Raw genomic sequence first — 20,162 nt, forward strand, 5'->3', positions numbered from 1 at the left:
GCCTAAATGCTGTAATTTCACAAAAGTTGAGAAACTGACACAAGGGATAATGATAAGCATGAAAAGAGGCAATTTTTATCCTTTTAGGCGAATAACAAAATGCATTAAGTGCAGCGGTTCGAAGAACTGTAACATATCTATGTTATTATTTGTATCCTATGTGCATTAAAGCCATCAGCAGGGGGTCATGGAGTTGTATGAAGAATTGCCAACTCAGGAGCGAAACTGACAAATATTTAAACAAACGTTCATATTTCTTTATTTAGTTTTAATTCTTTCTCACTCTTACCAATCAATAACAATGCTATGTTTTGCAGCAAAAGTGGGAAGTAAGCACACACAATTTCAAGCAGTATGAAAGTTACAACTCCGTGGAACGGCCTCCATGCCAGTTTCCTTTACCCCCTTTAAAGCAAGGGGTTTCTCATAGGATCCAGCACAGAGAGAAAATGAGAGCAAGAATCTTCTCTGCAACAACTAGTGCTCTTAGGTGTTATTATGCTTCCGTCCCTCCTACAGCGTAGTCTGCATATTTCCCACATTTCATTGCTCTATATAGCAAAATAACTGAGTGACCCTCTTTCTTGAAAGCATCCAGTCAGGCTTGAGAGGGCTGAGCCGGAAACGGCAAACAGACCGGAAACAGGAGGAGTTGGGAAGAAAGAGGTGTCACGAAGCCCCCCACTTACTCACCCAACACCTGTATACGGTCAAACCTTAAGGCACATCCTGAATACTGAAAAGAATCCAAGAATCCGAAGCGGCTGGGAGCACTTTATGGCTTCATTGGGGGTATAAAGTGCTATATAAACGAGGTATTGCAATTAACTACTAAAGAATGAACTGCTAAAACGTTGTGGCTGGAAGATGGATGCATTTCAGGTGTTTCTTTCTGGGAAGTGAGTGTTCTGTCAATGTAGTGAGTCGGGCAATTTGCATTCCTGTCATGTGACCCTTCTTCAGTCCGTCTTGGCTTTAGGACAACACTACTTTGCATTCTGGGACTTATAACCCATTTTTAAGTTACATAAGAATCCCAATATGCAAAGTGCTGTAAACTACAAAGACAGAACGTGTTTTTAAATATTTTAATGCACCCATTTTGCCAAATTAACTTGTTTACAAATGAAACTGTTTAATTCTTTTTTAATTGTAAATAATACTGTTTTAATGTACTTTGTATGATTTTATCAAATCGAATACAGTTAATTTGACTGACTGACTGACTGACTGACTACAAAGACAGATCTGGCTGAATGCGCCACACGTGACTCATGGCCACTTGACAGTTGTTCATGTGCAGACACCATGTAACAGACAAGACATGAATTTTTCAGCGTGGGGAGGATAGCAAGGAAATTATAGGATCCTGGGAGGGTATGATATGAAAGAAAGGTGGCTGATCAGAGAGTGGTTGCTAGTGCTGTGTAGGTGAGGTGACCATCTCACTCACAATGTTATCACGGACACCATTTCCAACCTTCATTATTCATCTTGAAATCATTGCTATCAGGAGTTACAGTCTAAATAGTTAAATGGAAGTGGAACAAGTCTAAAAAAGCAATACTGAATTTTGAAAAGCCCAGAGGTGGAAGCAGCGTCTGTACTGATATAAAATGAGGCTGCGCCCTATTATAAAGTGAAGGGCACTTGTGAGAATGTGTTTGGATGTGAGAGAAGGGATGCAGGATGAATGCTAGTGGCTGGTCATATTAAAGTGTGTGTAAAACTAGTTATGTGCATCAGGTGTGTTTTATGCATTGAGCATTTATGTGCTACACCAGGGGAATCGAGTCCAGGTGTAAGGAGATGTGGACACTGGATTGGTGGCTAAATCACCACGGCCGGCACACAGGAAACATGCACTGTAATCCCAGCTTCCACGCTATGCTAAACTGTTTGCTCCAATACAAATCACTGTGTTTCACTAGACCTTAACTTAAATACAGGCTCTTAGCCAGGTCTAACTGTTACATGTCAAATTTCTGCAGTTTTGATTATGAGACAGATCAATAAGTTTATTTGTGTAAGAAGTGTCATAATATTTGATGCACAAATATAGATCAATTGAAAAAAATCATTTTCTCATGTTGAGAAATAAATTACATGTGTAGTATTGTTAGAAATATCCCTTTCTTCAGGCTTACCCCCAGACGCTTTGCCTTCCTCCTCCCCTTTTTGCTGAATTAGTTTTTGTGGACTTTAGGAATCTGGGCACTTTACCACTGCTTACCAGTGCTAAAGTGCATGTGCTCTCTGCTCACAACATGGTAACACTGGCTTATCCACAATTGCCATATTTAATTTACTTATAAGTCCCTAATAAAGTGCACTACATGTGCCCAGGGCCTGTAGATTAAATGCTACTAGTGGGCCTGCAGCAATGATAGTGCCACCCACTTAAGCAGCCTTTTAAACATGTCTCACTCCTGCCACTGCCATGTCGACTTGGCAAGTTAACCCTCTTGCCAGGCTCAAACCTTCCTTTTTAATACACACAAGTCACTCCTAAGGTAGACACTGGACAGCCCAAGGACAGGGTGCAGTGTGTGTAAGAAGTAGGACAAGTACTTTTAAGTTTTACATTTCCTGGTAGTGAATAACTCAAATTCATTTTTCACTACTGCAAGGCCTATCTCTACCTTAGGATAACATTAGGATTCACTTACTACATTTAATAAGTGTAATTTCATATTTAGAAGAGATTGAACCCCCAAGTTTGGTGTCTCTGGAATCATAATTTAAAATCACAACTGATGGTGAAGTTGGATTTTAAATTGTAATTCTACAAATGCCACTTTTAGAAAGTTGAATAGCTTTTGAATAACGGCCATTACATCTTTTGAGGCGATTATTCAAGGTGTTGGAATTCAACATTTGTGAATATATTTAAGAGAAAAGAGACAGCCCTATTTAGAAGAATTCAGGAAGAACCTGAAAAGGTTGAAAAGTGATAAAATGAAAGAATAGGTGGTATAATAACCAAGCATGTCCCTTATCCAAAAATGAAATCACTGAAACCAACGTCTCCGTGCCTGGTGCTGAGTGAATCATACGTATGCCTCCAATGTGAATACTAAGACGTTGTAAATCCCATTCGTGCATGTTTATCATACCCATGCCATGGCATGGGTATGATAAACATGCCTGGATGGATTAGAATTCACATTGGAGGCATACATATGACTCACTCTGCACCAGACAGGAATGTTGCTTATGTTTTGATTTTTTTATGCACAGTGTTTAAACTAGTTTACTATTAGTATACAATCTTTGAGTGAACAACAGTAGTGCACCTTGTGTCTAGGGCATAGGCCCTAGTTTTTCCTTATTACTTTTAGATAGATGGCATTCCCTCCGGACAGCCACAGCAATGGGAACTTAGTTATGACTTGATGGCCTTAATCAGCCATTGACCAGCTTGATTGGGGGGGCAGAGCTGAGCACTGTATCGCTTACACCTGAATAGGCTGTGTCCTGTCCGCACACAAAGGGCTGCATACCCTCTGTAGTGAGTCTGGAGCCAGGAAAGAAAGGGGGGATTATGTCCACTTCAAAGGCCTCTCTTTGAAGTCTCCCCCACTTCAAAGGCACAACTGGGTCTAAGGCATGGAACCCTGACACCATCAGTACACTTCTGGAGTTGTGGATACTCTGCCAGGAAGCAGGACTGCTGTGCTGCTGAAAGGACTGCCACTCTGCTGGACGGCTTCTCTGCTGGACCCCTGCCATGCTGTGCTGAAATGCTGCCTGCTGCCCTCCTGCCTGGGAGTGAGTAGGACTGAACCTGCATTTCTCCAACCCAGAGCCAGAGTGACTCCAAGGGCTTGCCTCCTGTTTGAAGTCTCAGGGACATCAAAGACGACTTCCAACCCATTTGCCTACAGCACCTGGACTGTGCCATCTGAGAGTATTGCCCTGCCAAATAGGGCTAATCCAGTCCTTGGCCCTTGGAAGTGGGTATAAAGTGCTGCAATTTGCAAAATCCATGCATCACAGTCGTGATGCCTCTTGGAACCGGCCCATCTCCATCGAAGTTGACACATCGCTGCTCCTGCGAGGATCGCCGACAGCGCTGCATATCGCCTCCATTCCTGACACATCTCTGACTTTGTGTGGCTCGGAGCGAACGCATCACCTGCATCCTGAGAATCAATGCCGAGGCATCCCCTCCTTTGCTCCTTGCATTTTGTCCTCCACGTTGACACACCCACGAACCAAGGTACTATATCCGACCAACAATCCATCATGGTCAGCCCTGAACGTTTGGATTTTACCCAGTCTATTGTGACCAGATAGCCCGGGTTGGTGCTTCATACTTTTAAGCACTACATTTCAGTTTATTCTTTAACAATTTAAAACGTGGTTATACTTATTGGATGTTTGTCAATTTGGTCTTGTTTTGTTCAATAAGTTAAGCTCCATTTTTCTAACCAGGTGTGATATCTTTTTGTGTGGTGTTTCTATTGTTTTACTGTTTGAAGTGTTGCACAAATACTCATATGCACATTACCTCTTATATCAAGCCTGACTGCTCTGCGCCAAGCTACCAGTGGCTGAGCACAGGTTCATTTATTTATTTATTTATTTATAAGGGTTCATATCTGACTTACCCTGACTTAGATTTTGGTTCCTTCTTGTACAGCGTGCATACCTCTGCCAACCTGAAATCCAATTTCTAACGGGTATCCTTTTTTATTCTTGGGCTCTTTGTTTACATCAATTTTTTTTAGATTGAGCTGTTACATGTGTAAAACGAGCAATGGCCTGTGGCTACGCAGATACTCTGGCTCTTGGAGCCAGAGAACAACTATTGGTTCGGGCTCGCCTCGGGTTCTGCTTTGCCTCTCAGTTTGTCTGGTCTGCCCACTGCTTGTACTATTTCACATAAATGGGCACGGACCGGAAGGACTTAGAAGGAAGCAAGCCAAGAAGTGGCACTGGTATAAATACAAGGAGGCTAAAGCAGTGCCATTTTAAAGATTATTGGGCCCCAGGCAAGACAGATTTCGGGGTTCCCAGTTTAGAACAACGTTTGAATTTGCTACCTATTTTAATTAAATTTAACTCCACAGAATACCTCACAATATTAAGTTATACAATACATTAAACCTTCAGAAACAGCAACACACAAAATCAGCCAAAAGTTAAAGCTCCCCACCAAGGAGGGATGATCTTGTGGATGTTTAGTGGACTTGTGTATAATATTGAAATAAGACATATGCCATATGCACTAAGAAATTGACATTTTCTTGAATTGCTGCATAGTTCTAATCGAAGTAAATCTGCCTCTATCACTGGTATTCTCCCTGCTTTGGTGACCATTCAAAATGTTGGGGTGAAACCTGATAATATTCTCTTTTATTTTCTTCACTTGTTTGTCCCTCCTATCCTTTTTCAATGTGTACATGTCTTTGGTTAGGCTATGATCACATACTCTGCTCAGTAAGAGGAAATGGAGAGGATGGGAGACAGAAGATGAGCAGAAAATTAATAAGAAAAGTGTTGCAAAAGAGGCAATGTGAAAGTAAAGACACATGATGTAATGAAGCAGGTGAGGTAGAGGGAGACATAAGGTAGAGGGTAAGTTACGGCGAGGCATAAGGTAAAGGGAACATGTGAGGTAGCCAGAAATAATTATACAGAGATAGGAAGCGAAATAGAAGCAGGGAGATAGGTAAGGTTATAGAGTGAGGAAGAGAGAGCTAGCAACAGGGAAAAAGAAATGTTGAGAGAGAGGTGGGCTATGCAGAGAAATGATATGTAGAGAAAGGCAAGACTGAAAGACACGAGGAAGTGAGAGAAATAAAGAAAGATAGACATGTCAAGTAAAGAGAGGTGTAAGGCAGACAGGAAGGCAGAGAGAGGGGGTTAAAAGTACAAACAGAAATGGGATATAGAGAGAAGTGAAGAAGAGAAGGTTGAGACGGAGATGGGGTGGGTACATTGAGATGGCGAGAGAGGTAACATGAGAAGAGTGATGTAGAAGAGGTATAGTGAAGTATGTAGAAAGACATAAGAAAGAAAGATAGATGAGGAACAGAAAGAGAGGTGACACAGAGTTGATATAAATAGTTATTGATATAAAATAGATAAGGAAATACTGTCTATGGATAGACAGGGATTAATGATTTGTTAGATGGAGAGATAAGATGCAACACGATAGAGAGGAAAGAGGATGATGTGAAGTAGAAGAGAGTGAAACTGGGAGAGATGGAGAGAGGCAATGGAACAATATTGATGAAGGTGGTGTAAGAATTGTTATAGGTGATGTAAGAAAAACAGGCTTTTTGCAGGGTTCCTCCCACTTTCTGCCCTCATTTGGACTACTAGCTGCTGGTTTTGGACTCAGAGAGTGAGCTGAGGCCTGCTAATCAGAGCCCAGTGCCAGTGTTCTGACCCATTTCAAAAGGTATGTTGAATGGAATGTCCCCAATTGTAAAGTGCTGGCTTACTGATAAGTTTCTAGTATAGGGTAACCAGTGTACCAAGGGCATTTATGGCAGAGTGTCCACCCAGGACTGCAGCACTGTTTGTGCCCCCTGAGTGTAACAAAGGACAAAATGGCTACCAGCTTGGCACTGCAGTTTGGAAGGGCAGTGTTTTCACTGCCAGTTCGACATTGCCTTTAACCTAATGGCAAAGCCAACACTCCCTTAATAATGTATGTAAGTCTCCCCTAAGGAAGGCCTATCGAGCCCTATTGCAGGGAGCTGTATATTATATAGCAAAACATACAGGGTCATACATGTTTTAGCAGCAAAACCCTTAAAGTTCTGCTGAGGAAAGATAGTAGACCCATTGACTAATATAAGGTTACTGGCTGGTATCCCAGCATGGCTAACCTCTGTATGGGATTAGCTACTGTAATCAAATTAATGGTGGCAGTGAAGCTGACCTGATACCCAGGTGGAAGTTACTATCATAATTATAGTTCAGCAGCTTTTAGAAAGCTGCCACTCTGTGCCCCAGCTAGTTCATTGGCCTCACAGAGACTCTAGCAACACGACAGCTTACTGCCAATGTGAACGACCCCAAGCTTAGGAACAAAGGCAGTTCCTGCAGAGTGAGGTGTGACCTCCTCTTCCAAGAAGGCCACTCGAGGTGTTAGCCCAAAAGGCAAGCTACAAAGGGCTGCTGAAGATAACACTCCTGAGCAGGCTGTTTTTTGTTCATGTAGACAAGTTGGAGACCGGGTCAGAGAGGACTGAGAGGGAAAACCATTCCCCAAACCAGTTTGCCTGTGGGTGTGTCACCCTTAGGTAGTTAGCCACAGCTCTGGGGTGGGTACCAAGCTCCTCACAATCGAGAGAAGTTCCCAACATCTTTGGAGGGGCAGGAATATTGCACTCTGGGATTGCCAAATGCCACACATCACCAGAACTTTCTCACCAAATAGGAGGAGATTTACTCGCCCATTGGCTAGTGACCATGTTGTCCCCTCTTGGCACTTTCCTGGGATAAAATGGGCACTCCTGGCACCTAGTACACATTGGCTTTGGAGAGAGGACTGAAGAAGGACTGACGAACTGCCTTTAAGCTGCACGGAGAGAGGCTGCACCATCGGAAGGACTGCACCTGCTTCACTTTGGGCTAATAAAGTTTGGACTGTGTCTGAGGCTCCTGGCCCAGGGTAAAGTTGATTCCTGGTGCCAGATCGAAGCAGTGACTTCAATGATGTCAGCTGGTCTTCTGGAATCTGCTCCAGGGGGACAAGAACTGAAGAAGCCTAAACTAGCAAGTTGGTAGCCAGTGCAGAAGTTTTGCCATTACCTGCAGCCGGGCGCTCAAAGTGACCAATCCATGACAGCCAAAAGTTGCACCTGAGTCTGCTTGACCCGGGAGTGCTGTCAGAAACTTGATTCATCAACCAAGAGGCAAACTAGCCCCCACCATGGATTTTCACTGTGAACGCTGTGAGCCGCAGCTGGCCTTCTACTCCCAAAGAGGACGTCATGGGACCCAGAGTTCCATGGCAAAAGTCATCTCAACTCACCCGTGGACCGAGGACTCAACCGCAACTCATCCCCGCAACCGCAGATTACCAGGAGCAGCTCTGAGCATCTTTTCCTCCTACATTGCAACATTAGGACCACTCCAATGCCATCTATGGTGGTTGTTTCCTAAAGGCTGAAACTGGCCTGGAAAAGGCTCTGGTGGCCAGGTAACTGTTCAAATTAACCGTACTGGCATCCTAGACCTCCACCCTTTGGATTTTTATCATCCAGTCTGGGTCAGAGTTGCCAAACTAACTCTTTCAAACGTTTCAAAAGTTTACAATTTTTTTTGTTGACCAATGCTTGTTTGAAATTGGAGTAAAAGTTATTTAATTCTTTAAAAACCTGTATCTCTGGAAAGCCTTGCTGGATTTTGATGATCTAGGACTCTAACAATTCATAAAAATATGCTCTATGTGTACAAATTGTTTTGTCTCTCTCTCTTGTTGTGTGACTTTCTTATTCTGTTGTTTGGTAGTGTTAAATGCTTTACACTAAGTTCCTTTGCGAAGCTTTGCTGATTGAAGCCACAGCTACCCAGGATTGAGCAAAGGTGATACAAATGAGCCGGATTGGACCCAAGACAGTTTTTGTGAGTGTATTCCACAATAAGACCCCATAGCCCTATCATATTTTACATTAATATCCTGACATGTGATGTTATAGGGCATTACCTACTTAAGAATTGTGAAAACTGGTATGTTATGTTACTTTATATACTAGTGCATTGAATATGACAGAGGGGAAAGGAGGACAATGGCATCATGCCACTGAGCGCATATGGATAATCTACTGCATGCGGACTGATTCTGTAAGACAAGTAATTTTAGCGCATTCACCAGTTTGAGTAACAAGCTGTGAACAAATGCTTACTGCATGAAGCCTTCCAGGCTCACCGAACTGCTATGGCTTATTTGATCTTCAGTGATTACTCCCAATCATCTTCCATGTTATGTTATTGGTGTTTTATAGAGCGCATGAATCACCCAGGGGCATCTACGCGCTAGCTAGACAGATTACTGAAGACGAAAAATGTACAAGAAGGGGCATCAGTAAAAGAATGCTTTCAGATGTTTCCTAAAGGCAAGATAAGATGGAAGCCTACGCAGGGCTTCTGGCAGGGAATTCCAGTATTTAGGGCCCACATAGGAGAACGCTTTACCTCCCAAGCGGGTTCGTTTGATACGTGGAATTGATAAAAGGGCCTTACCGTTAGATCTTAAATTGCAGCACGATGTCAATCTGTAAAGATTATTTTGTAAATACTTAGGACCTATTCCCTTAATTGCTTTAAATGTCAAGCAGCATGTCTTGAATAAAGCTCTCTTTTTAAATGGGAGCCAGTGTAATTCCCTCAGTAGAGGAAGGGATGCAAATGAGAAGAAATCATAATAGCTTTGTAGCTACTTAAGAGCGCGACATCAGTGAGTATGTGAGCAGTACTTTTATATGAATTTTATTTTCTCTCACATATTATGGAAACAGCTGGTACCATAAATCATAAAAGTAATTTATTTTCTGAACACCCAACACTATCTAAAAAAGGTCTCAACCAATGACATAAAGAGACTCAAAGCCTGCCTTGAATGATCCAATCCTGAATGTCTCTAAACTACCAGATGCAAAACCCCATAAAAGCCAAAATACTCCTGTTTGCTAATAATGCCAAACATTCTCGGATACATTCATGGCTCTCAGAGTTAAACCTAATGGGCTTCTGACCCCAACTGACAGAACAAGCCAAATACCGAAGATTTACCCTCAACTCAAACCTCTCACTCCAAGAACACATTGCCAAGAAAACTAAAATAGCCTGGTTTCAACTCTCTCTCCTGAAAATAGTGAAAACATTTCTCCCAGGAGAAGACTTCAGAAGAGCCATTGAAGCCCTAGTCCTCTCATGCCTACAGTAGGCAAGTCCTGCTCAATGCCATCACAGAGACTACCCTTGCTCTTCTGAAAGGCACCTTCATACTGCAGCACAGCTCATCAAGGGCTGAAGAAATCTGACCAGATCACCTGTGCAATGAAGGATCTACACTGGCTTTCCCTGCAAGCCCAGATCATGGTCAAGATCAGCTGCATCACGTATAAGGATACAAGGCCCTCTACAATAGGACTTTTGTTTACCTACCTAACAAAATACCATTAACTAGAGGTTAATGCCAGACGAGGATCTCCGAAATCGCCAGATTAGAGACTAACACAGAAGGAAGAAGAAAACAGGCCTTCTCAGCCTATACCCCTCAGATATGAAATAACACCTCCTCTGACATCAGAAAAGCAGCAACCCTACTACAAAACAAAAAGAAAGCGAAAATTCATCTCTTCAATGAATACTATCTCAGATAGGCCGACTTCTCACAACGTTACTGAGCTCTATCTACTCGCTCTGTCCCCTACCCCCTCACTAAGGCTTGCCTCTGTACAGTGCTCTATTGATAGACAGCTAGGGTGGCACTTTAGAAATACCAAAACATCCATGCATGTGTTGCTAACTGGCACAGAAACAGTGGTGGCATTTTTCAGAGGCACACTATTTAATACTAGTGGTATTTCTCCTGATGCTTTCTTTATTGAAAGTGCAGCTAAAAAAAACGATTAAAAGATTGTTTAGGTTTTCTTTATCTTTCATGAATAAATTGTTGAGAAAACAACAGACAGTGGCAAAGGCCAATAGTTTTATGTGATTACATCCATTGGGACAGGAATGTTCTCTGCATGATGTACAGTCATGTCACCTGCCCTGCATGGCCGAACTGCATTATCATGATTCTATTTTCTTTCTCCATTTTTGGCCATGTTACACACTCATGCCAGGATGTATGTCGTTACTACGCATGCTTTTACAACGCATGCCTTTAACACGCAACTTTTACAACGCAAGTCGTTACAACGACTTGCGTTGGGGGGTGCTGGATAGTGAATAATTTAATTTACTATTCCAACTCCAGTCCCCGTGGATAGTCGGGAAGGTTTTGGATAGTAAATTAAACCATTCCCTATCCTACAGCGCCCCCCCAGCAAAAGTTGTCTGGTAAAGGTAGTGCGTGGTAAAAGTTGCGTTGTAAACGCTGTTCCCCCTCATGCCATCAGTTTGCATTGACATAGGCCCGGTCTGATGATAGACTCTATAACTATTCCTGAACTGGAAGGAGTACACCAAGTGCCCTCTCATAGTGACAGAGAGCAACAGTTTAACCCGCGGAGTGCTGTGGTGGCAGCATACTGTGTAAAAGGGTTATAGTGACAGGCCTTTTTACCTGTGAGACATGAATGTGCACCTACTGTCTCGTTCATCTAAGAAGGTCCACTGCTCATGATGAACCCAGAATTTGGAATGCAACATTGTATATGTGCGTTTTTTTTCTGTAGTTAGTAGTTTCCAGTGAATGAGCGATACAGGCTTGCAGGATCTATTTTGGAAGCTCTCAGTCTGGACCAGAATACAAGCTGGATGAGAGTTTCCTCTCCCCACATACCATATGCATATTTCTGGCAACTCTTAGATGGAAGGGAGTAGCACCAGTTATTATGGCAAGGAAAGGCTTTCCTTAGAAGTGTCAAGACCCTCCCTTATAAATTGGACTGTAAATGACTGACTGTAGCTGCCATTGGGCAGATGGCATGGGTCTACAGTGTGAAGACTGCAGTATCGGTTGGTCGTGAAAAGATTCCTTTGAAGGGGACATATTCTTGTTTCTCTTCCCCATCTCTGTGAGCGGAAACGTTTTAAAGCATGGGGCAAAGTAGGCTTTGGCCCAGGGCCCCAGCCTTTCAGGTGCCCCCTGATAGTGCCATATCTGTTCAGCAGAGAGTCTTGCCTGGATGACCTTGAATGATTCTTAAACAGATTGTTTTAGATACCGTTTTACTTTAATTTATTTTTAACGTGGGTAATGCGTGAGATTTTTTACAGACATTTTGCAGAGAAATGTTGGGGCAGATTTACAAGCCCCCTGCGCCACCACTACATCACATTTAGTGACGTACTAGTGGCGCTGGGGGCTCCTCCATATTTACAAGGAGAGGAAAAGCCACCCTGTGTGACTTTTCCTCTCCTCGTTAATATGGCCCCTTCACACGCAGCGCTGTGTGTGGAAGGGGAGTTCCATTGGTGTTGCTGTGGGTGTTCCCACGCAACACCCATGGAACAAGCACATCTTCAGATTTACGAGAAATCGTAGCTCTGGAGATGCGTGTGAATGCTACGCCACCCGAGAGGTGGCGTAACGAGGTGCAATGAGGAGAAATGTTTTAATTTCTCCTTGTTTTGTCCTCTTTCAATGCGTGCTGCATTCTACAGCACGCATTGAAAGAGAAAAAAGACTCTTGTGATTGTTTTTGTGCAGGAAGGGACACCTTCCTGCACAAAAACAATCTCCCCACGACGCAGGCATCCTTGCACCATGGTGCAAGGGTGCCTGCACCAGTGCATGGCTGCAGTTTGTGCGCCAGCGCAGGGGAAGCACAGATCTCAAGATTCATTTATGGACCTGGTCAAAGCAAGCAGGCCTGCCGGCAGCCCTTCTGACCCCTGTCCGCCACAAACTTTCAAGACAATTTTTTTAACAACCTCTGCTGCCAGAAGAAGAATCATCAACAATTCCTTAACTACTGGAATATTTCCAGAAGAACTCAGTCATACATACGCCCTTTACTGAAGAAAACAAACTTGGACCCGCGGAACCCTGACAACTACAGACCCATTACAAATGGACCATTCCTGGTCAAACTGATAGAATGAGCAGCATTCGCCCAGATGTCACAATTCATTGAAGAGAATGACACACTTTCAGACTTCCAAACAGGATTCCGTCCGGGAAGAGGCACTAAATCTTCCCTCCTTGCCATCAGGGATGACCTAAAGAATACAGTTGACCGCAACGGGGTTGCTGCGCTACTCCTCTTGGACCTCTCAGCTGCCTTTGACATGGTTGATGATGACACTCTAAACAAAGACTCTATAAAGCCAGCATAGAGAGAACTGCTTTAGACTGGATTGCGTCCTACCTTCGAATCAGAACTAATGTCCATCCATACCCCACCTTACTCATCCAAACCGTGCGCCAAAAAAGCAGGGGTCCCTCAAGGTTCTATTATCTCGCCCATGCTTTTCAGCATCTACATGAATTCATTACCAGTACTGATCAATAAATTTCACTTCACGTGATATAACTATGCAGATGACACACAAATACTTCTTCAACTGGAATGCTCCAAAGACATTGGAAAATCACCAATTTTCAGCTGCCTCAGAGCCGTGGATCAGTGGATGACCTGGAGCCATCTCAAATTGAATGCTTCAAAAACTGAATTACTCACGTGTGGCGATTGGAAACATTACAACCCGCTTGCTGCATGGCCTGATGAACTGGGATTACTGCCTAAAGTATCGAAGGAAGTAAGAAACCTCGGAATGACCATGGACTCCAAGCTGTCGATGAATGCCCAAGTGGATAAACCAGCAAGATCAAGCTTTGCTACTATAAAAACGCTGCAACAAATTTTCTCTCATTTGGGATTTCCACACAAGGTCCAAGCTACCATCTCCCTTGTTCTGTCCAAACTCGATTAGGCCAATAGCCTCTACCACGGATCACCTTTAACGACCATGAAAAGACAACAACAGATTCAGAACTTGGCTGCCAGACTACTCTTGCATATCAAACCGCAAGACCACATCTCCCCTGCCTTGAAAGCCCTGCATTGGTTACCAGTTGCCAGAAGATCCACGTTCAAGCTGCTTTGTATCACCCAAAAAACAATACATGGAATGGGACCACTCTTTATCAGGAATAAAATCACCAAACACATTCAACAAAGGAACCTCCGCTCTAAAGCAGCATCTCGCCTCAAAATCCCACCATACAAGAAAAAACCATGGGTGGCACACCCTTCTCTGTTCAAGCAGCCAAAATATGGAATTTGTCACCCCCCAACATAAGGTCGACAGACAACCACCTTATCTTCTGAAAACTACTTAAGATTTGGCTCTTCCCCACATAAGCACCATACGCAAACAGAAATTTACAGCATATCCCAAGCATTTGTTTTCACTATAAATATGTACCTATCTTTGTGTATTACTTTGTATAAACATGTAAAATAATTATGTTGTTGAGAGAAAAAATAATAATAATAATAATAATAAATTTAAAAAAATCTTTTTTGGTCTACATGTACATACTTCCATTGTGCATCTATGTACCTTCCATGTACTTGGATCTGTGTCAAGTCAAGTCAAGTCAAAGAATTTGTATAGCGCACTACATACCCAGAGGGTTTCAAGGCGCTTAGGGAAAGGAGGGGGATTACTTGTCAAATATCCAAGTTTTAAGTTGCTTTCTGAATGCTAGGTGGTTCTGGGTAAGGCGAAGGTAAGTGGGGAGTGAGTTCCATGTTTTAGCCGCAAGGTATGAGAAGGATCTTCCTCCCATAGTGGTCTTGTTGATGCGGGGTACAGTGGCGAGGGCTTGGCTGGAAGAGCGTAGTTGGCGGGAGGGGGTGTAGAAGGACAGTCGAGAGTTGAGGCATTCTGGTCCAATGTCGTAGAGTGATTTGTGTGCGTGGGTCAGCAGACGGAAAGTGATCCTCTTATCGATGGGCAGCCAGTGGAGGTCTTTCAGGTGGCCAGAGATGTGTTCATTACGCGGGATGTCTAGTATGATCCTGGCTGAGGCGTTTTGGATTCGTTGGAGTTTCTTCTGGAGTTTAGCGGTAGTGCCTGCGTAGAGGGTGTTTCCGTAGTCCAGTCGGCTCGTGACCAGGGCATGGGTGACTGTTTTCCTTGTTTCGGTGGGGATCCAGCGAAATGTTTTTTTGAGCATGCGAAGAATGTTGAAGCAGGATGAGGATACGGCACTGACTTGTCTGTTCATTGAGAGTGAAGAGTCCAGGATAACGCCTAGGTTCCGTGCGTGGTCTGTCGGGATGGGAGCTTTTCCAAGGGCTTCCGGCCACCAAGAGTCGTCCCAGGCAGAGGGGGATGAGCCTAAGATGAGGACTTCTGTTTTATCTGAGTTCAGTTTCAGACGGCTATGTTTCATCCATTCGGCAACTTCTTTCATTCCTTCGTGTAGGTTGGTTTTGGCGGTGCTGGGGTCATTGGTGAGAGAAAGGATCAGTTGAGTGTCATCTGCGTATGAGATGATGTTGAGATTGTGTTGGTGAGCGATGGCCGCAAGGGGGCTCATGTATACGTTGAAAAGGGTGGGACTGAGTGAGGATCCTTGTGGAACACCACAGATGACTTCAGTGGCCTCGGACTTGAATGGTGGAAGGCGGACTCTCTGGGTTCTTCCGGTGAGGAACGAGGTGATCCATTCCAATGCTTTTCCTTGTATTCCGATGTATCTGAGGCGTTGTAAAAGGGTGCTGTGGCAGACTGTGTCGAAGGCTGCAGAGAGGTCAAGGAGGATGAGGGCGACTGTGTCTCCATTGTCCAGTAGAGTTCGAATGTCGTCTGTTGCTGCGATGAGGGCGGTCTCCGTGCTGTGTTTTGCTCGGAATCCAGATTGTGAGGAGTCGAGGGAATTGTTGGCTTCGAGGAAAGCGGCGAGTTGGTTGTTGACAGCTTTCTCGATGACTTTGGCCGGGAAAGGAAGGAGCGATATGGGGCGGTAGTTTTTGAGTTCGTTGGGATCCGCTGTGGGTTTTTTCAGAAGGGCGGTGAGTTCAGCGTGTTTCCAGCTCTCCGGGAAGGTGGCGGAGTTGAAGGAGCAGTTGATGACGTCTCGGAGGTGCGGTGCTATGACGGAGTCAGCTTTGTTGAAGATGTGGTGAGGACATGGGTCTGTGGGGGATCCTGAGTGGATGGAGTTCATCAGGCGGATGGTGTCCTCAGTGGAGATTGGAATCCATTCGTTGAGGGTGTTCAAGGGGGGAGAGTGTCCAGCATATGGTTGGGTGGGTTGGTCTCCGGGTTGGTTGTCGAAGCTGTTGTGGATGTCTGCGATTTTGTTGTGGAAGAATAGAGCCAGGGAGTCGCAGAGGGCTTGAGAGGGGGTGATGTCGTTGGAGTTGGCCGAGGGGTTGGTGAATTCCTTGACGATGTTGAAAAGTTCCTTGCTGTTGTGGGCGTTGTTGTCTAGTCGGTCCTTGAATGCTGTTTTCTTGGCTTTTCGGATCAGTTGGTGGTGTGTGCGGGTGGCGTTTTTGAAGGTGTTCTTGGTGCTAGTGGTTGGGTCTTTTTTCCAGGCCTTCTCAAGGGAGCGGCAGAGTTTCTTAGACTTCTTAAGATCATCGTTGAACCATGAGGCCTTCTTGCTGCGAGGTTTGCTTTGGCGTTTTTTCAGTGGTGCTAGGGTGTCGGCGGTGTTGGATAACCATAGGGTGAAGTTGGCGGTGGCTTGGTCAGGGTTCGAAGAATGGGCTGGGGTGTTTAGAAGGAGCGATGAGGAGATCTGGTCGATGGTGATTTTGTTCCAGTTTCTTTGCAGAGTTGGTTGGAGGTGGTTGGAGTGTTTCGGCTTGTTGTAGGTGAAGTGAACGCAGCTGTGGTCAGTCCAGAGGAGATCCGTGGTGTGGCTGAATGAGACATGGTTGCTGGAGGTGAAGATGGGGTCGAGTGTGTGACCTGCGATGTGGGTGGGGGAGGTGACCAGTTGTTTAAGTCCGAGGTTGGCGAGGTTGTCCAAAAGGGTGGTGGTGTTGCGGTCGTTGTTCTTTTCAATGTGAAAGTTGAGGTCTCCCAGAAGGATGTAGTCTTTGGAGGGGAGCGCATGTGGAGTGATGAAGTCCGTGATGTCCTCGCTGAATTTAGCGCGTGGTCCTGGTGGTCTGTAGAGGAGGGTGCCTCTAAGTGTGGTATTGGGGTCGATGTGGATCTGGAAGTGAAGGTGTTCAGAGTTGGCGAGGTTGGCGTCTGAGCTGGTTGAGATGCGGATTGATTTTTTATGGACGATGGCGATTCCTCCTCCTGTGTGGCCGGTACGGTCCTTACGTATGATCTTATAGTCTTCTGGGATGGCAATGGTGATGTCTGGGGCGGAAGAGGCGTTCATCCATGTTTCTGTTAGGAAGGCGATGTCTGGAGAGATGGTGTCTAGTAGATTCCATAGGTCGATGGCGTGTCTGTGAACCGATCGGGTGTTGAGAAGGATGCATTGAAGGTGGTTGGGGTCGAGAGTCTGTGGTGTGATTGGAGCGGAGATGTTGTCGGTGCCGCTGAATTTGCAGGAGTAGCAGGAGAAAGGTCCATGGGTGTGTCCGGGAGCGGCTTGAACGCATTTGGGGGCGCGACCGGGGTTAAGGGCTAGGAGGGCGGCGGCATCGTAGGCAATGCGGGAGGCAGGGTGTCTGGCACTGGGCGCGGTCCAGGCGCGGACGGGCGTAGACGGGCTTACCTTTGGCGCACCTTCGGCGAGGCCGCAGCGCGTGGACGCTGCGCGAAGGACCATCTGACTTAAATGGATAGTGGAGGGGGCGGAGCATGGGAGGGGCAGCAGGGAGGGTGGGAGGAGACACGGGCCACGAGCACAACAAATGGAGGGAGGGAAAGTGAAACTGGGGCACGGACACACAGAAGGGGACAGCTAGAACCAATTAAATGCAGCCCAATATAAATAAAATATGCTTAAAGTGAAACGAATTTACACAGGGCAGGCAATGCAGCGCTATTACAATAAAGTGAGTTACAATGATATATTCCCAAAAACGATACCAAGCAGGCAAAGAGCGCTAGTCCGGCGTCGAGGCGCTAGAACTGCAGGCGATGTCAGGCAGTGAATAGCAGGAGTGTTTCCAGGTGGTCGGGGAGGTGAGGCAGGGAGCGAGAGGGAGCGACCGTCGAGGAGTAAGTCCAGCTGGTCACAGAGAGCCAGGAGAGGAGCGCTCTGACTCGGCCAGTGCGTGGGAGGGACAGCAGGGAGGGTGGGAGGAGACACGGGCCACGAGCACAACAAATGGAGGGAGGGAAAGTGAAACTGGGGCACGGACACACAGAAGGGGACAGCTAGAACCAATTAAATGCAGCCCAATATAAATAAAATATGCTTAAAGTGAAACGAATTTACACAGGGCAGGCAATGCAGCGCTATTACAATAGCAGCGCTATTACAATAGCAGGCAATGCAGCGCTATTACAATAAAGTGAGTTACAATGATATATTCCCAAAAACGATACCAAGCAGGCAAAGAGCGCTAGTCCGGCGTCGAGGCGCTAGAACTGCAGGCGATGTCAGGCAGTGAATAGCAGGAGTGTTTCCCTTTCTTCTAATTTAGCATTTCCAATGCACTACCCTATTTCTCAGCCTATACTTTGCTCATTATATATTCTAGCCCAACCTTCTGACTCATCCCAAACTTATTCAACTACTCCTTCCAATGCACTACCCTATCTCTCATCCTATACATCTATCAATATATCCTCTACATCCACTCTCTCATTTATCCCAAACCCCCTACCACTACTATGATCGCCAAAATAACCCTTTCTAGACTCTCTCCTACTCTAGCCCTCCTTACGTCATCTGACAATTCTTTTACTGTACCGATCCCCTAAAACAAACCTTTCTAAACTCTTCCCTCAGAGTCCTCCCCTCCAAAACTCCTTTTTACTCATTCAAAAGCCACCCCCTACTGCTAAGACCTAATAAAAAAAAAACCTTCACTCTTTTATGTTATTGGTGGTTTTGTAGCGCCCTCAATTACTCTGGAGTATCATGGCGCGTAATGATGCAGGAAAGGCAGCAGAAAAGCTAGAGTGAATAGAGTGACATTTTAAAGAGGTGTGTTTAAAGTAATTTTTTGAAGAGATTGAAGTTCTGAGTGGCACGAAGCATCGGGGGAAGGGAGTTCCAAGTGACAGCCGCTTTCACGGCAATGGAGTGCCCACCAAGACGGGTGCGTTTGAAGCGCGGAACCGCCAGCAGATGTTGGTTGGCTGACCGTAGGGAACGTAGAGGAAAAGCGTTTCCTCAGGTACATCAGCCCCTGACCGTGGATGGTTCTTTGGGCAACAGTAAGAGATTTAAACACAACCCGTTGCGCAACAGGGAGCCAATGCAGGCTGCGTAGATGCTGTCGGACGCTGGAGTGCCGTGAAATGATAAAGAGGAGTCTGGCCGCCGCGTTCTGTATGATCTGAAGGCGGTTGGTTAGGTAAACCGGAATGCCAATGAACAGGGCGTTAGCATAATCGAGGCGGGAAAGAATAAGATCCCTTGCCACTGTTTCTTTGGCCGGCCTTGGAAGCAGGGGAAAGAACCTCCGGAGAGCTTTAAGGGTACCATAGCAACCACAGGTGAGTTTTTTAATACGCTCATCAAATTTTAGGTTTTCCCCAAACCAAACCCCCAGGTTTTTTGCTGGTATGCAAACAGAACTAGGATGTGGTACATCAGGCGGCCATAAAGATTCTCTAAATTTAGAGGGGAACGGCCTGTAGAGTAGTATTTCAAATGTGCCTTTGTTGCATTTAAGCTGGGCAAGAGCGAGCCAGTTGAAGACTGAGAAGAGACAGGTCCGGACTGATGTTGTGTCCAGATCTGTACCCAGCCAGGTGAACAGCAGCTGCGTGTCGTCTGTGTAGGCAATTATTTTAGCACCTAGTTCTTCGGCCAAGAAGATCAGGGGAGTCAGGTAGATGTTAAACAGCAGTGGGCTTAATGTGGACCCCTGTGGCAGCTCGGTGGAAATAAGCTTGGCCGAAGAAGAATAGGGAGGCATCCACACCTGCTCGTCGGTCGGCCAAAAATGAAATCAACCATTCTAAGGCAGAGCCAGTGATGCCAATGGATGTCAGCCAGGTGAGCAGCAACTGATGGGGTACCGTGTCGAAAGCGGCAGAGACGTCTAACATAATCAGAGCCGCTCTGCCGCCGGCGTTCAGGCACTCTTTGATGGCCTCAGACATTTCAACCAGTGCTAACTCGGTGCTGTACGCAGCGCGGAACCCAGATTGATCAGGGTGGAGAGCTTGGGAGGCTTCAACAAAAGCATCCAACTGGCGAAATGCGTTTTTCTCACATACTTTGGCCAACACGGACAACAAGGAGATGGGCCGATAGTTGGCTAGGACTGCTGAATTCAATTCTGATTTTTTAAGAAGCGGCAGAAGTTTAGCCTGCTTCCAGCAGCCGGGCACTACAGCAGTCTGAAACGAGAGACTAATGATCTCAACAACCTTGGAGTAAACCACCTCCGTCACCCCTCCTAAAACCC

General features: G+C 45.4%; 1 protein-coding gene across 1 annotated transcript in view; it reads right to left on the bottom strand.

Moving 5' to 3' along the window:
• LOC147747989 (guanylyl cyclase C-like) overlaps positions 1-20,162 on the bottom strand; it is a 679,125-nt gene that overhangs the window by 396,392 nt on the left and 262,571 nt on the right. The window lies entirely within an intron of this gene.

The sequence above is a fragment of the Lissotriton vulgaris genome, chromosome 1_1, assembly GCF_964263255.1.
Source record: "Lissotriton vulgaris chromosome 1_1, aLisVul1.2, whole genome shotgun sequence".
In the NCBI taxonomy this organism is placed as follows: Eukaryota; Metazoa; Chordata; class Amphibia; order Caudata; family Salamandridae; genus Lissotriton; species Lissotriton vulgaris.